The sequence below is a fragment of the Aethalodelphis obliquidens genome, unplaced genomic scaffold (genome assembly GCF_003676395.1).
Source record: "Aethalodelphis obliquidens isolate GAN/ISIS:26980383/991018 unplaced genomic scaffold, ASM367639v1 scaffold12, whole genome shotgun sequence".
In the NCBI taxonomy this organism is placed as follows: Eukaryota; Metazoa; Chordata; class Mammalia; order Artiodactyla; family Delphinidae; genus Aethalodelphis; species Aethalodelphis obliquidens.
In genome coordinates this window covers 35,543,243-35,558,812 of record NW_020837956.1, presented here as the reverse complement: position 1 = coordinate 35,558,812, position 15,570 = coordinate 35,543,243, and the positions used below count along the sequence as shown (strand labels likewise).

At 35.7% G+C, this 15,570-nt stretch overlaps 1 protein-coding gene across 2 annotated transcripts in view; it reads right to left on the bottom strand.

The window, feature by feature from the left end:
• The window catches only part of ROCK2 (Rho associated coiled-coil containing protein kinase 2), a 136,895-nt gene that overhangs the window by 83,244 nt on the left and 38,081 nt on the right, over positions 1–15,570 (bottom strand). The window lies entirely within an intron of this gene.

The following is a 15,570-nucleotide window of genomic DNA, read 5'->3' as shown; positions in this document are numbered from 1 at the left end:
TTACCCTCAGGAAATTCAGGCTCAAAACTAAATTTCCCCTAAAAACATGAAAACAGGATGATGCACTGTTCAGGTTTCTATTTTCTTCTGTAAGTTTTCTGTATTTTCCAGACTTTCTACAACAAGCATGCATTAAATTTATAATCAAAATATGAAAAAGTACATACATATAACTTGGTGGGAGTGAAAAAAACTAGTAAGAAACAAACCAAGTCACAAATTACTTAATGGATATGCTTGTGAAGAAAACAGTATTTTTAAAACACTAGTGCATATATTGTTTCATCCCCAAGTAAATGAGGAGGGCAGAAGGACATATTCTCATTTAAAAAATAAACTAAAGTTCAGAGAGATTAAGTGACTTTGGCATGCCCAAGTCTTGCTATTAGAAAATGATGTAGCAAAATACTACCTAAATCTTAGAGGTTCAATATACTTAACTCATCTCCCTCATCTCAACCACCAGTGGAAGCTTGGAAGGGGAAAGAAGGAAGCTGGAGGATTACAGAAAACAAAACAGTAATAAAGAGAACTTTTGAGGATCTGGGTAGGGAGAAAATGTGGGGAAAATTACATGCAAAACTTAGAAAGGTAACTTGAGTTTTTAATTTACTAATTCTAGAAGAACTGAAAGTTATCACAGAGAAATAGAGTTACACAAAGATTAAATAAACAGGAAAAAATCTGGAAAGTTTATAAATATTTTCCCATAATATACCCCACTAGTGTAGAGTCAGAGAGCTTTTTCAGCAGTTGGAACACTTGAACAGTTGCTCAACTCAACAATAATACTATTTTGGTTTTTTAAAACTATTTCTTAAAGATCACATACTATTTCATTTGTGCATTAAGTATTTTGGTAATATTTATTTTTGAATAATACTAATACCTTAATTTGCTAATAGTTTATATCAGAAGATAATGTAGGGGTAATACATATTTATATATTTACATTTATACTTGAGGTTCTATGTTTATAAATTTTTACATTTGAAACTTATTCTATTTAGTACCAATTTTTAAGAAACAAATTCTCAATTTTTAAAAGATACTAGTATTTTCAGTACACAAAATTGATACTGAGTTACAGTTGCTGGATTACCTCAAGACTTGAATGAAAGCCCATGTCTATGACCATCCTCGTTAAGTAGTTTCATATAAACCTTAGGAGGTTAAGATTTTTTTTTTTCAGTGTCTTGTGATTTCAACTGTGATTCTTTTCATAGAAAGTGATAATAAAGCTAAGAAACTTTTAAAAGAATAAAACTTATATTAAAGAAAAGCCTACAACTAAAACTTCAAAGCAATGAAGAAAATTAACACTATTTGTCCCTTTCCCTACTTTCAAATGCACAGAGATGACAGGAGAACATTTAAAAGTCATAGCCCCACTGAAAGGAAAAAAACACCACCACCACAAAATATTCAAGAACGAGAAAGAAAAATGCTAAGCAATGTAGGAGCTAAAGTAGGAGCTAAAGTCACAAAGATCTACTGGACTTCAGGGCAGAAAGCAATAAGACCAATAACTGAGAATTAAAAGAACCTAAATGTGGTAATGGGCGAAAACCAGACTGATTACTGGGGTTTAAAACAGTAGCTGGAGTGAAAATCCCAGCTCCTAAAAAAGACACTAAAAAAAAATCTTATTGCCCAAGTTTCATAGGAAACTGCATAAAGAGGTAGAGCAGACACAGCTTTCAAGTAAATCTTAAGCTAAGCCCCCAGAACTTGCCCAGTTACCAGATCTCCCGCATCTCTAGTATCACTGGCTTAAAATATGTGAATCAGCTGTAATACTGGAACTGACTTGGGTTGTCTGTACGTAAAAAGTTAGCATCAGAGGACAGTAGAGAGAAACGTGATTTATCCTACTCTCTTTCTGAATAAACAGGTACAAGCCAACATCCAATTTTTCCCATTACAATCGTCATGGTGGAAAAAAGTATGTACAGAATGGCCTATTTTCCTAACTTTTCCTGAACACAGAGCCTTTTATACTTTAGTTGCCAAGAAGGAATGAAGTATTGGACTTGATTTTACTCTCACTATAAACTGCTTCTAAATATCTAACTGTTTTTAAATCTCCAAATAAAATGCACCCACCAAGGAAAAAAAAGAAAAAGAAAAAAAAGGAAGGAGGTTGGAAAGACTTCACCAACCTGGAATGTCTAAAGTGATAAGCAAAATGATGGAGACATCCTTCTAGAAATTTCAATTGTTACATGCAGCAAATTATCTTTTAGCTGAAAGTTTCATAATGTTATGAGTTGTGAGTATATGGGTGGTATTTAAAGCCATAAAACTGGATAAGATCACTAAAGGAGTGAGTGTAGACAAATAAAAAAGGACCAAGGACTGAGTCCTGGGATACACCACTTATTAAGAGACTGTGGAGTACAGGAGACTGAGAAGCAAGCAGTAGAGGAGGGAGAAAACCGAGACTGCTGTGGTACCTTGGAAGCCAGGTGAAGCATGTAGCAAAGAGGGAGAGAGTGATCCACACAATCAGTATGACTGGTAAGTCAAGTAAATCAAGACTGAGACATTAGACACTTTGAGGTCATCAGTGGCTTCTATAAAAGCTATTTAGATCATAAATTTGTTGTTTCCAAACCACCGTGCACCACTTTCTTAGCACTTGTTTTTCTATAATTGCTGCATGTTTAAAAAACAAAACAAAAACCTCCTTTAAGATGTTACTGGGAATTCCCTGGCGGTCCAGTGGTTAGGACTCCGCACTTTCACTGATGAGGGTGCAGGTTCAATCCCTGGTCGGGGAACTGAGATCCCGCAAGCCGCACTGCGCAGCCAAATTAAAAAAAAAAAAGATGTTACTGTGAGTTCACATTCATAGACCCTAAATAATACCAAGCATTCAACTTGACCATAAGTTATGTGATACCTTACGGTCTATCTACCAAAAACTATAACTAAATTACACAGGTCAATACAGTATTTATTATTAATAATAGGAACTTTTCTTGACTACTTTGTACCATGTGCTGAGCACAGCTCAACCAATCAACATTTTAATCCTCACAACAATGTATAAACTAGGTACTATTATTATACTCACATTTAGTAAGCACAGAAACTGAAGTTTAGAGAGGTTAAAAAACCTGCCCCAGCCAATACATTTTATAAGTGACAGAATCAGAATTTTATGATACATTTATACTTTATTACTGAAATTAAAGTTAATAAAGTTATTCCTCTAACAGAATACTGAACAATATCCACATTTTAAAGTTAAGACAACAAAATAGGAAACATATTTCTGTGTATCTGCTGTACAGATAAGTGACCAGGAAGTGTCATGTAAATGAATTTGTAATATTTACATTTTCGCCTTCTGTTATTACAACTCCAAATACAAACACAAAAGTAAAAACAGTGGGGCCAAACAAATCCATCGCTAGCGTATAAAACATAGATTTTAAAGCCACCCTCTATGCATGCAGAAAACCTTCTGAATCTTATGTATACGCCATATTATTTTTTATAGTAAACTTTCTATTTCACCTAGAAAAATCTAAGTAATATTAACTAATCTGCTATCATTTATCAATATCAGTTAAATAAAATACTTAATGCTATATTATTTTATAATATAGCTTTGTAAGTACATTAGTTTAAGATCTGTCAACCAAATTAATGACAAACTAAATTTATCCTGTCCCCTATCAAAAAAGAATATTTGAAGGAAAAAAAAAGTTATCTAGGAAAATAAGAAATTAAAGAGTAATGGGTGAAAGTGTATTGCACATATTTTGTGTGATATATGTTAACTTCACCATAAGCTTGAGTAGCTGCTTTAACAAAGCGTAAGAATTGTTTTCTGGTTTGCTTTTATGAATCTTTACCTATAGCTATAGTAAAATCAGCTCTTAAAGCTCTCTACAAAACAATATAGGTGGTACATTAATGAAGTAATAGGTGTCTAAGAGAGTAATATTCATATTTAGAACAGTTAAGGGAATATTATAACAAAAACTTGCTTAAAACCTGAACTCTGAATTGTGGGGAAGGGGAACCTCTGAACAAAGAATACAGTTCCCACTGATCTTAAGCCTTTCATGCTATATATCAATACATATAGTATATATACTTCTCTCCCTCTCTCTCTCTCTCTCTCTCTCTCTCTCTCTCTCTCTCTGTGTGTGTGTGTGTGTGTGTGTGTGTGTGTTATACATCATTAAAACTGTTTTGGATGTACTGGACAACAATTAACTGACAAGATAAAAACATCACAGGGCAAATAAACAGTAAAACATTTAAAAACTTGTATGCCATCACTATTCTCAGGCATTTTCACATATCTTATCTAATATACTGTCTACTTCATCAGAGAGGAAGTATGAGACAAAAATTAGTTAAAAATTCCCCAAGTTTGCTAAGTGTCAATGAAGGTTTTCTATTATAGAGACTTATCCTCCAAACACTTTTAAATCCTTATTTGTGTTTGAAGCTGGGAGGGAAGGGGTCATGCGGAGTCAATACAACCTTATATTCTGTACCCCATCTTCCAAGTAAAGAAAAATAGGTTTCTTGTAATTTTTAAAACCAATCCGGCAATTGTAAAGGAGAGTGCACTGCTGAGTGAATCTGAGATGGAATTAACAGAATTTCAAACACAAAACTGTCCTTCCCTATTATTAGACATGTCACTATTATTTGATATGTCACTACAGTTCTCACTAATATTTTTTAAGACTACAGAGATTTAACTCTTTCATTTTATATCCCACATAAAAACAATCACTGAAAATATTTCAGTATCACATCCATTATACTCACAAACATAATATCCTCAGTTTTCCAGGCAAATATTAATCAAATCTAAACAATGAACTTCTTAAGGCACAACCAAGTACTTTACAAACCAAGTTCACAGGAAAATTAAAGGGCAAAAATATATACCCACAAATCACACTAGGAAATCAACATTCATTAAGCCCCTACTTTGTGCCAGACAGAGTAGAATCACTTTCTCATTTAATTCTCGTAAAAACCCCCACTGGAAAAGGAATGTATTAGGAAATGGAAAAGTGTTTTGGGACAGAGCCATTTTGGTACATAACAAAAGCAAAACTTGTAATCAGAAGTAGCTCTTTCTGCTACCCATACAACTACCACTAGGAACAGTGAAGAACATTTCGGCAAAACAAAAATAGTTGTTGGTGGTTGTTTTTAAAGCACATGCTCTTTTCTCCCTCTGACTACTTATGTAGCTGTACAGACTCAATGGTCCACCTATCTATCTATCTATTTATTTATGACTGCGTTGGGTCTTCGTTGCTGCGTGCGGGTTTTCTCTAGTTGCGCCGAGCGGGGGCTACTCTTCGTTGCGGTGCGCGGGCTTCTCTTTGCAGGGGCTTCTCTTGTGGCGGAGCATGGGTTCTAGGCGCACAAGCTTCAGTAGTTGTGGCACACGAGCTCAGTAGTTGTGGCTCGCGGGCTCTAGAGCGCAGGCTCAGTAGTTGTGGCACAGGCGCTTAGTTGCTCCACGGCATGTGGGATCTTCCCGGACCAGGGCTCAAACCTGTGTCCCCTGTACTGGCAGGCAGATTCTTAACTACTGCACTACAAGGGAAGTCCCTGGCCCACCTACTTTTAATGAAAAAGCAAAATATTCTTCTCAGTAGAACTATAGAAGCAAGGTGTACCTCCTCCTTACCCAGGAAGCAGTATTTCTTCTACACATCTGAGGGAATTTTTTTTTTTTAGTAACACTTCTAAAAATTAGAAAAACTTTTAAAACCTTTTAGATTCAATATCTGTCCCATCTCTCTTTTGTCCACTGTATGTGCACTTCCCTACAAATAAAAGAAGTGAGCAAGTCTTGGTAAGGGAATCTAATGCACTATATTTTGGTCTGTTTTACATTTTGGTAGTCTATAAATTTTTATTTGGCAGAGAAAAGGTCTCATTGCTAAAACAATTTGAAAAATAATAGTTTAGGCAAATCTAAAGTTTCTAAACGCCGATTACCAACTATCATTTCATACAAAATTCCGCTGCTTATTGATCAATTTCTGGCAATAACTGTACTTCAAGTAGGAACAATTTCTTGTCAATCAATTTAGAGACACGTTAGTATCACTGGTTTAAAAGAAAATTACTTAAAAACACTGAACATAAAATCATCCTTAACTGGAACTCACAAAGAGCCATAATTTCTCCTACACTCCAAGGGAGTAGTTAGCGAAACAAACACATATGTGAACTTTATTCTGACAATCATCTTCTATGGCTGATAGCTCTATCTACTTCTACCCTAGTACTCAGTACCATATTTCCAAGTATCCAACAAATATCCAACGGACCTCAGAAATCTCCCAAGTTGGGTAAATGTACTCAATGCGAATGTATAAGATGATCCACTGAGGTGCAAGAAGAAAATATTACAATTTTACACATTTAAGCTTAAAAAATTTTAAGTTTAACATAGAGGTTTTCAGCAACATCTCACTCTTGTTACCTTTCATTGAATTGTGACATACTACAGATGACATGTACCCAGATTTTTAAAAATTTACTAGTAGAAAGATTACCAAGCAGATTGAAAAGCATTCCATTTTGGGGTGCAGACATATGCCAAGGCTTACCAAACTGTACAATTTCATTATGTACAATTTATTTTATGTCAATTACACCTCAATAAAGCTATTTTTAAAGTGAATGTAATGTATATAATCACAGATTTAAGATAATACCAAAATGCAATTAGTACAAACAAACAAAAGAGCAGTGTTAACTCTTCACCTACTCCTTATATAAGCTCTTATTGCCCAAACTATGAGGCTAAAAACAATGGCAAGCTAATCACATCACCACCCCCCAAAATTAAAGCCTATTTGAAATATGGAATTACATCCAAAATCATTAATGATGTACTGCTATAATCTGAATTTCTGTAACACAAATTATCCCATATGTAACTGGCAAGTAAGGGAATAATTTGAATATTAAGTAAAATATGTGATTTTTTCCAGCTTGTTAATGTTTTTAAATGATGGGCAAACTTTCTCAAGTTAAAGAGAAAGCCTTAGCAATACAGGATGACATTAAGAAAAAAGCCAAAAATCACGCAGAAATGCCTTACTAAAGTACAAATAGTAGCTTCAAAATCCCCTACACTGTTCATGACATTAAGCTATCTAGTAAGGTTACAAGTGCAGTTGAAAAAGCTGAGAAGGTATTTTTCCTTTGTTAAAAACAAACAAAAACCTGATAAAGAAGGCTATAGAAATAAAGGCCTTCATAGGCCTAAATCTCAAAGAAAAAAGCTCAAGCCTCAGGGTTTAAGGCTACTGATATTCAAATGTCTGTGATGCTGGGTACAAATGTCAACACAGATTTAACTTTGTTGCTATTTTTATTTGAATTATTGTTTTTGTTAGTGTTATGGTTAAAATTTGTATAGGTTTTGCACAGTCTGTTCCTACTCTATTATTCTCATAAGCCGTGTTATTTATGGTGCATGATTTTTGCAGAACACAAAGCTTTTCAGAAATTCATATTTCATGTTAATGACTGAAGCCATCACAATTTAAAACCTAAACAACAGGAACATGAAAAATATCTCTATAATTATTTGCATAATATTTAATGCCTGTGTGCTACCCAGAATTTTACAAATTTTCATTGAGCTTAATGATAAATGTTTGAAAGCCTTGTGTTTTAGTTTTGTTTCTTTTTTAAATTATTTTTATTTTTTATTAAAATAAAAAAATAAAACTTGTTAGTTTCTTTAACATCAAAAAAAGGTTTCTTTTTTTTCTTTTTTTGTTTTTAATTCAGACATCATTGGGAAACACTGGATTTTTCTAATGGCTGAAATGTATGAAAAACAATATGGTAAAAAACTAAAATACATTTTCTTGAGACCAAGTATCTTTGGAACGCACACACAAAAAAAATTGAAAAAGTTGATGTAATAAGCAACAAAATAAATTACTCCATAAAAGAGGTTTACTACACAATTGGAAGAAAGTACACACTTCTTCTAACCTGATCAGTTAAAATATGGTTGGATACTGTTGTAATGAAGAAAATATACTGTATTCTCAATAGTAAATTACTTCTTTAATAAAACTAAATTTGAAGGAAAAACCTCTGTAACAGTAACCACTGAGAGAGCTGATACTTCAGCTGAAATACAAAACTGCCTCTAGAACTACATTACATATAGTATATAACATGCAATTCATTCACTGAACAGCTTTTACAACTAAGAAATTAAATCCGTAAGAGCACAAAGTGCTATAATGTCATCAACACTGTAAAATTTATAAAAATAAGATTTTTAAAGTTGACAGAACTTTTCAATTCTTTGTAGTGAGATGAAGAACGACCATAAAAAATTTTAATTTCACATAAAAGTTTTCTAGCTATCTTGTCACAATGAACTTTAAAAAGCTATTGAACTTAGAGATGAATTACCATTTTTCTTCTATTCTATAAAAAGGCAAGTGTTCCAAATCTGGTCTTGCCTATGATAACGAGTACTTACTAATAGTATGCTGGCAGACATTTGGGGGAAAAATTAACAGATTTTGTCTCAGTAAAGGTAATATGTTAACAACAAATGACAAAAGAAAAACTTCCTTTTTAGAAGAAATTCTTGCTATGGAAGGAATATTTTTGAAAAAGGGTGTGTCTGGAAATGTTTCCATCCATATGTGAATTTTGCAGATAATAAGATGCTTGGCCTATCAAAATTGTTTTTTAACTTTCACATCCATGTTTTTAAAATTTGAAAACATAATTTTCTGACCCAGTTAAAGATGTTCAGCCATATGTTAAAATATAAAAATAAATTATTTCTGATTTGCTTTCAAGAACTGTACTCATCAGAGAAAACAGCAATTTACTAACCGAATTTCAACAACCACACAAAAAAGTTGTATAGCTAGTGGACGGAACTGAAAAATGAGTATTGTGATTAATAACTGCAGCCACTGATATACTGTGCTTCTTCCACTTGTATCCATGTATCTTTGTGAAATTAAAAAAAAAAAAAATCCTGATAGTCCTTAAAACGCAGTAGCAAAATAAACTGAACTTCAAACCCGATCTTCAATTCACTGTACAACATGAAGCCAAAACTTTTAAAAGCAATTAAGCATATTTAATTTAATGAGAAAAGTTTTTCTGGTGTCATAAATATCTAAAAAATATGTTTATAGATTTAGCTTATACTTTTGAACTCCTGTTTCATGTGTATTTTATAACATACACAGTATTTTAATAGATGTACACAAATTATAAATAAGACATGTCTATTTGAAGATATTTCAAAACTCTTTTACTGATGTAATACAAGAGTAATAGTTTGAAGATCACAGATTCCTTAAACGTAATGAATTTTTTATTATCCTTAAAGGTAAACATTTTTATTTTTCATATTTAAAGTAGCGAATATATGCCCCAAGACTGTTGGGTAAATAAATATTCAGCCAGCATCTTGGCATCAACATAACCAAAACAATTCATATTTTCTCATTCAAATCTTACCTACTCTATATCTAATAAGCAGTGCCATTTTATGTAAGTCAGATTCAGAAATCCTTTTCTTTGTCCTTTACATCAAGTCATTCCCTCTGTACTGCTGATACTTCCTCTAAGGTCTCACAGGTGCTTCCTTCTCCACTCCAATCCCCATTATGCTTTGCTCAGATTCTGATTATTTATTACCTACTAACTTGTTTCCTTGACTTTAATCACCCACTGCTCCAGCCCATCTCCAGCCTACTATTAAGTAGTCAATCTTCTTGAAATTTAAATCTGTACCTTTCATGCCCTCCTTAAAATTATTCGACAGCTTACAAATGCTTAGAAAAGGAAACCCTTAACTAGCATTCAAAATTCTGTGCCATCTGGCCCCACCAACCTTCTGCAATCTTACTTCCCATTGTTCTACTATTCTTCACTCATATTTGTTCTAGATCTGTACTGTCCAATACAGAAGCCACTGGCTACGGGGTGGCCACTGAGCACTTGAAATGCGATAGCCCAAACTGAGATATGCTGTAACTATAAAATACACACTAGATTTCAAAGACTTAGTACCAAAATAAGAATGTAAAATATCTAATTAATATTTTTAAATATTTTTTACATGTTAAAATAATATTTGGGTTATATGGGTTAAATACATTATTAAAATTAATTTCACCTTTCTATTTTTTTTTTTTTGGCGGTACACGGGCCTCTCACTGTTGTGGCCTCTCCTGTTGCGGAGCACAGGCTCCGGATGCGCAGGCTCAGCGGCCATGGCTCACGGGTCCAGCCGCTCCGCGGCATGTAGGACCTTCCCGGACCGGGGCTCGAACCCGTGTCCCCTGCATCGGCAGGCGGACTCTCAACCACTGCGCCACCAGGGAAGCCCACCTTTCTATTTTTTTAAATATGACTACCAGAAAATTTTTAATTTTATATTTGACTCACATTGTATCTCTATTTAAGAGCACTGCCTAGACCAACAAAACTTTAACCTTTCACACTGATCTTTCTACCCTCATAACTTTGCTTATATCAGCCTTTCACCACAGAACATTCAACACTTACTAACCATTTGTCAAGGGGCAACCATGTACCATGACTGAGTGCTAAGCATAAGAAAATATTCTTCATGATCATCTCTACTTGCCAGATCTTATCTCTGCTTCAAGACCAGCTCAAATGCAGTTTATTTCCATGAAACCTTCCTTGATATGCCAGGATAAAAATTTCCCATCTTTTGAACTCTGACATATTACATGTTCTTCAATGAACATGTCACTTTCTACTTACAACAGTTATTCCTACACAGTGCTTATCACATCTATTAGCTGTAAATTCCTTAAGTACAGAATTCTTCACATTCAATTTGATCCCTCTAATGGTTCTGTCATGAAACCTTACACAGGTAAGAGTCTGCCCTCAAACACTGGTGATACAATTATCTAAGATTAAATAAGTTACACTTAGTAAAGCAAGAAAGTAGGTATTTATGTTAGCATTATTCACAATTCAATTATTATCTTGAACTTCTTTATGACCATTCCTTTCACCTTCCTGCTCAAGCGGAAACAGATTTCCTTACTTTTTCCCTTGATGACACTACCTACCTTACATTACAACCCTCTCAAATGGTAGATCTTGCAGGTGGGGTAAATGTTCTCTTTGCTTCTAGTGGTCAATCTTAGATCACTCTTCTTCCTCTTTCTGCAGACTGTGAGCTTTGAAACACATCATCAGCCACCCACCACGCCCCTTCTTATGCACCCGCCACCCACTGTCACTAACCCTCAGTCTCTGAAGATTTTAGTTCCTTGCTAACTGACACACTCTCTAACACTAATCCTGTCATAATTCTTGGTGATGTCATTATACTCCTAGATATCCTAATACTCTGGACAATCCACTTGTGTGGTCTCCTTAACCTTATCATTACCAATAATTGTAACACCTCATAATCTCAATTTTAAACATCCTACTCATTGACCACCACCTCCTATCTTTCTAGCTCACTCTAATACTTCAACAATCTTTTGACACAAAAGGGACCTTCAATCCAGATCCTATCTTTTCCACTGTCCTTCATCCTCTCAACTCTTATGTTTACTCTTTACATAATTCGTATTCCAGTCAATCATCATAATCATTGCCCTGTGCTTACCCTCGTGCTCCTCTTAATCATACTCTCCTGGAAGAACTACATCACCGGTTAAATGCAACTCTCTCTACTCAGTACTTGCTTGCGCCTCCAGAACTAAATGTGACTTAAAAAACACACAACCATGCTCAAGTGGCCCTCTGCTGACTGACAATCCTAGACTATCTCCCTGGTCCATTCTCTCTCCCACTCTCCTGCATGATTTCACACTTTCTCCTCTCTTCTCAAACCTCAAAAATCTCCTCTCCCAACCTCATTCTCAGCTAAGGTCTTGGCTTCTTACATCACTGAGAATTTACACAAGCTCTCATCACCAAATCTGTTCATATTCCTGCGTTTATACCCATATATTCTTTCTTTTCTGCCATTATATTATATATTAATCACATTACATTACATTATATTCGTAGTTACAGCCGACCCCTCACCTATACACTACATCTCCCATCCCCTCCTGCCTACTAACAGACAACACTGTAACTACTCCCCTCTGCCCCCACCACAGCCAACCTATCATCTCTTCATCTTTTATTCTCTATTTGATTACTGCCACTGGCATATTGTTATTTCTTCCTCTCTTAAGAAAATAAAATCTCTTGACTCGATTTCCCATACAGTTATCATTCTATTTCTCCCTTTGCCTTTATAGAGAAATTCCCTGAAAGAGAAATCTATGCCATCACCCCCATCCTTTCTCTTCCTATTCTCTTTAAAACTCACTCCAATCAATCCCCCCCAACCACCACCACCACCGCCACCACCCTATCTAAAAAGTTTTTCTCAAGCTTATCAATGACCTCCACATTTTGAATCTAATTATCATTTCTCAATCCACATTTTACGCTTGACTTCTTTCTTTCAAGAGCCTAAGTCCAAACACCTGCAAATCCTGCCAGCATTGCCTTCAAAATGAATTCAGAATTCCACCAGTTTTCACGACCCCTACTACCATCACACTAGTTCAAGACACCACCCTATGAATTATTGCAAAAGCCTACTTACCAGGTCTCCCTGCTTCCAGCTTTGCCCTTCCTTTCTCCTTCAGATTATTTTCAAGGAACACAGAGACGATCCCATCACTCCTCTACTCAAAACCTCCAACGCCGTCCATTTCATTGGGAGTAAAGCGCAGATTCTCTGCTATGACCTATGAGGCTCTTCACGATCGTACTTCACCCACTTAATTGGTTAACTCTCAAGCCTCATCCCCTATTAGTTTCATTCTCACTCATTCTACTCCAGCCACACTGGCCTTCTAAAGGTTTTATTGTTTTTTGTTTTTTTGGCAGTACGCGGGCGTCTCACTGTTGCCGCCTTTCCCGTTGCGGAGCACAGGCTCCGGACGCGCAGGCACAGTGGCCATGGCTCACGGGCCTATAGCTGCTCCGCGGCATGTGGGATCTTCCCGGACCGGGGCACGAACCCGTGTCCCCTGCATCGGCAGGCGGACTCTCAACCACTGCGCCACCAGGGAAGCCCCTTCTAAAGGTTTTTAAAATCACAACAGGGGCCCTACACAAGGAATAAGTGGAACAGAGTAGAAAGGTAGTTCGGCAGCTGCCAGGGCCTTCACAAGACGGTACATCTGAGCAACATCACAGTTCTGTGGGGTGGTGAGCTGGCTGCATACAAAAGAACTGAGCAAATTAGTAACTATATGATAATAGGAACCAGCTCTTAATTTTGGGAGAACAGGTACAAATGTGGGGGGAAAAAAGAGCTAGAATGAATACAGGGTGTTGGGCTAGAATTGGAGGTATTGGTGTAAATTTGTGATTTCCAATATATAAAAGCATATAAAAATATGTAGATATCTATATGGGTGTACACATAGACACCCCCATGTTTCCCTGGCCTGTCCACTGCAAGGGTCTGAGTGCAGGGACAGTTCAACAGCCATGAGCTTACCTGCCACCCAGACCATGGTTTTGAAATACTCTTCTCCACTAAAAAAAAAATTAGGGCTCCCTGGAGAAATAGCTGATTCCAGAACTAGAACAGGAAAATTTTAAGATGACCTTGTGCCAAAAGTAAGGAGGTGCACAGATGATAAAACTGAATAGAACTATACATATGCATTGTATCAATGTCAATATCCTCATTTTGTTAATGTACTACAGTTAAGTAAGATATAAACATTGGAGGAAATTAGGTGAAGGGTACACAGGACCATTCTGGACTATTTTTGCAACTTCCTGTGAATTTATAATTACTTCAAGATACAAGTTTTTTAAAAAAGTAAAGGGAATTCCCTGGCCATCCAGTGGTTGGGACTTTGCACTTCTGCAGCAGGGGGTACGGGTTCGATCTCTGGTCAGGGAACTAAGATCCCACATGCTGTGTGCTACAGCCAAAAAAAATTTTTTTTAAGTTAAAAAGATATTAATTAATTCTCTTTCTTACAGTAAAATGCCAACTAATAAAAGTCGAAGGAATACTTGAATCAGAATATCACCCTTTGGCAACCACCATGGTAAAAATTAATTTAGGTGAAAAACATCAATGGATGCTAAAACTAGTGGATTGAAGTGGGAATAGAAACATGATTTACATAGTCTCAAAGTATCTCCCCCCAGAATACTTACTAATTATGGGGGTGGGTGGGGGGCACTAGAAACTTGACAGACATCATCTTTAATCAAGTGATCTAAAGTTAACACTACCTAATAGGATAAACTGCATGCCACCAAAAAGGATTCATTAAGAAGAAAACAACATAACTTCTGTGAAACTGCAGCCAGAAATACATATCTTGAGTCTAGTCATCAGGAAACATTAGACCACCCAAATTGCGAGACAGTCTACAAAATGAGTGGCTTGTAATCTTCAGTAAGTGAACAAATGAAAATCAAGAGAGACTGAGGAACTGTTCCAAATTGAAGGAGATTAAAGAGAGCTGGATGCAATTCATGGTCCTGGATCAGATCCTTTTTGTCTCAAGGACATTATTTGGGCAATTAACAAAATTTGAATGAGGTCTCTAGCAAAGTGTACACAGAAGTGTTTTTTAACTTTGCGGTAGTTTGAAACTGTTACCAAATTAAAAGTGTTTTTTTAAAAAACCACACCAAGGCATGTTCTTGACTCATGGCCTTTGGATCTGCTATTTCCTTCTGTATGGAATGCTCACATCCACGTTTCTGCATGCCCAGCTCTCCTACTTCCACCAGGTTTTTACTTAAAAGGCACCTTCTAAACTATCAACACCCTATATAGTCATATCTTCCTCCTTGTTTTACTCTTTTCTCTTTACCATAAATCACTATCTTACATACAATTATCTTAACTATTTATTATTATCTGGCTGCCCATTAAAATCTAAACTGATGGCAGGGAATTTCTGTCTATTTTGTACACTGTTACGTTCCCAGGGCCTAATCCAGGCCTAAACCAGGACTTGGCACGTGGTAGTTGCAAATAAATATTTAGTAAATGACTGAAAGTACACAAAGTCCTTGGAACACAAAGGACTTAAGATACAATTGCAAAATAAGTTCCCTTTCACAATCATGGCAAAGGAATACTAAAACAGGTAAAAAGAACTCTACTGTTAAATTTGATAGTTCTGGGATATCGTTTTGCCAAATATGTCTATAGCACAGATGAATGAGATAATGTCCCTGCTCTAAAGAGCTTAGTGAGCAAACTTATTTCCATCAGAAACAAAGCTGTAGTATTGCAGTCAGCTAATACAGCAAGAAAATATCTACCAACAGCATGTACAACATACAGTATAAACAATCCAAATGCTGACAGACAAGAGTTAGCTGTATCAGACTTGATTGAAAAATACAGATACATAGAGAAATCAAGTTTTCTCTTGGGAAAAAGAATGATGGTAAACTCATATTCATATTAAGTCAATGGTGTGAACCACAAGATGTAAGTAAGTAGAGGTCTCTGAT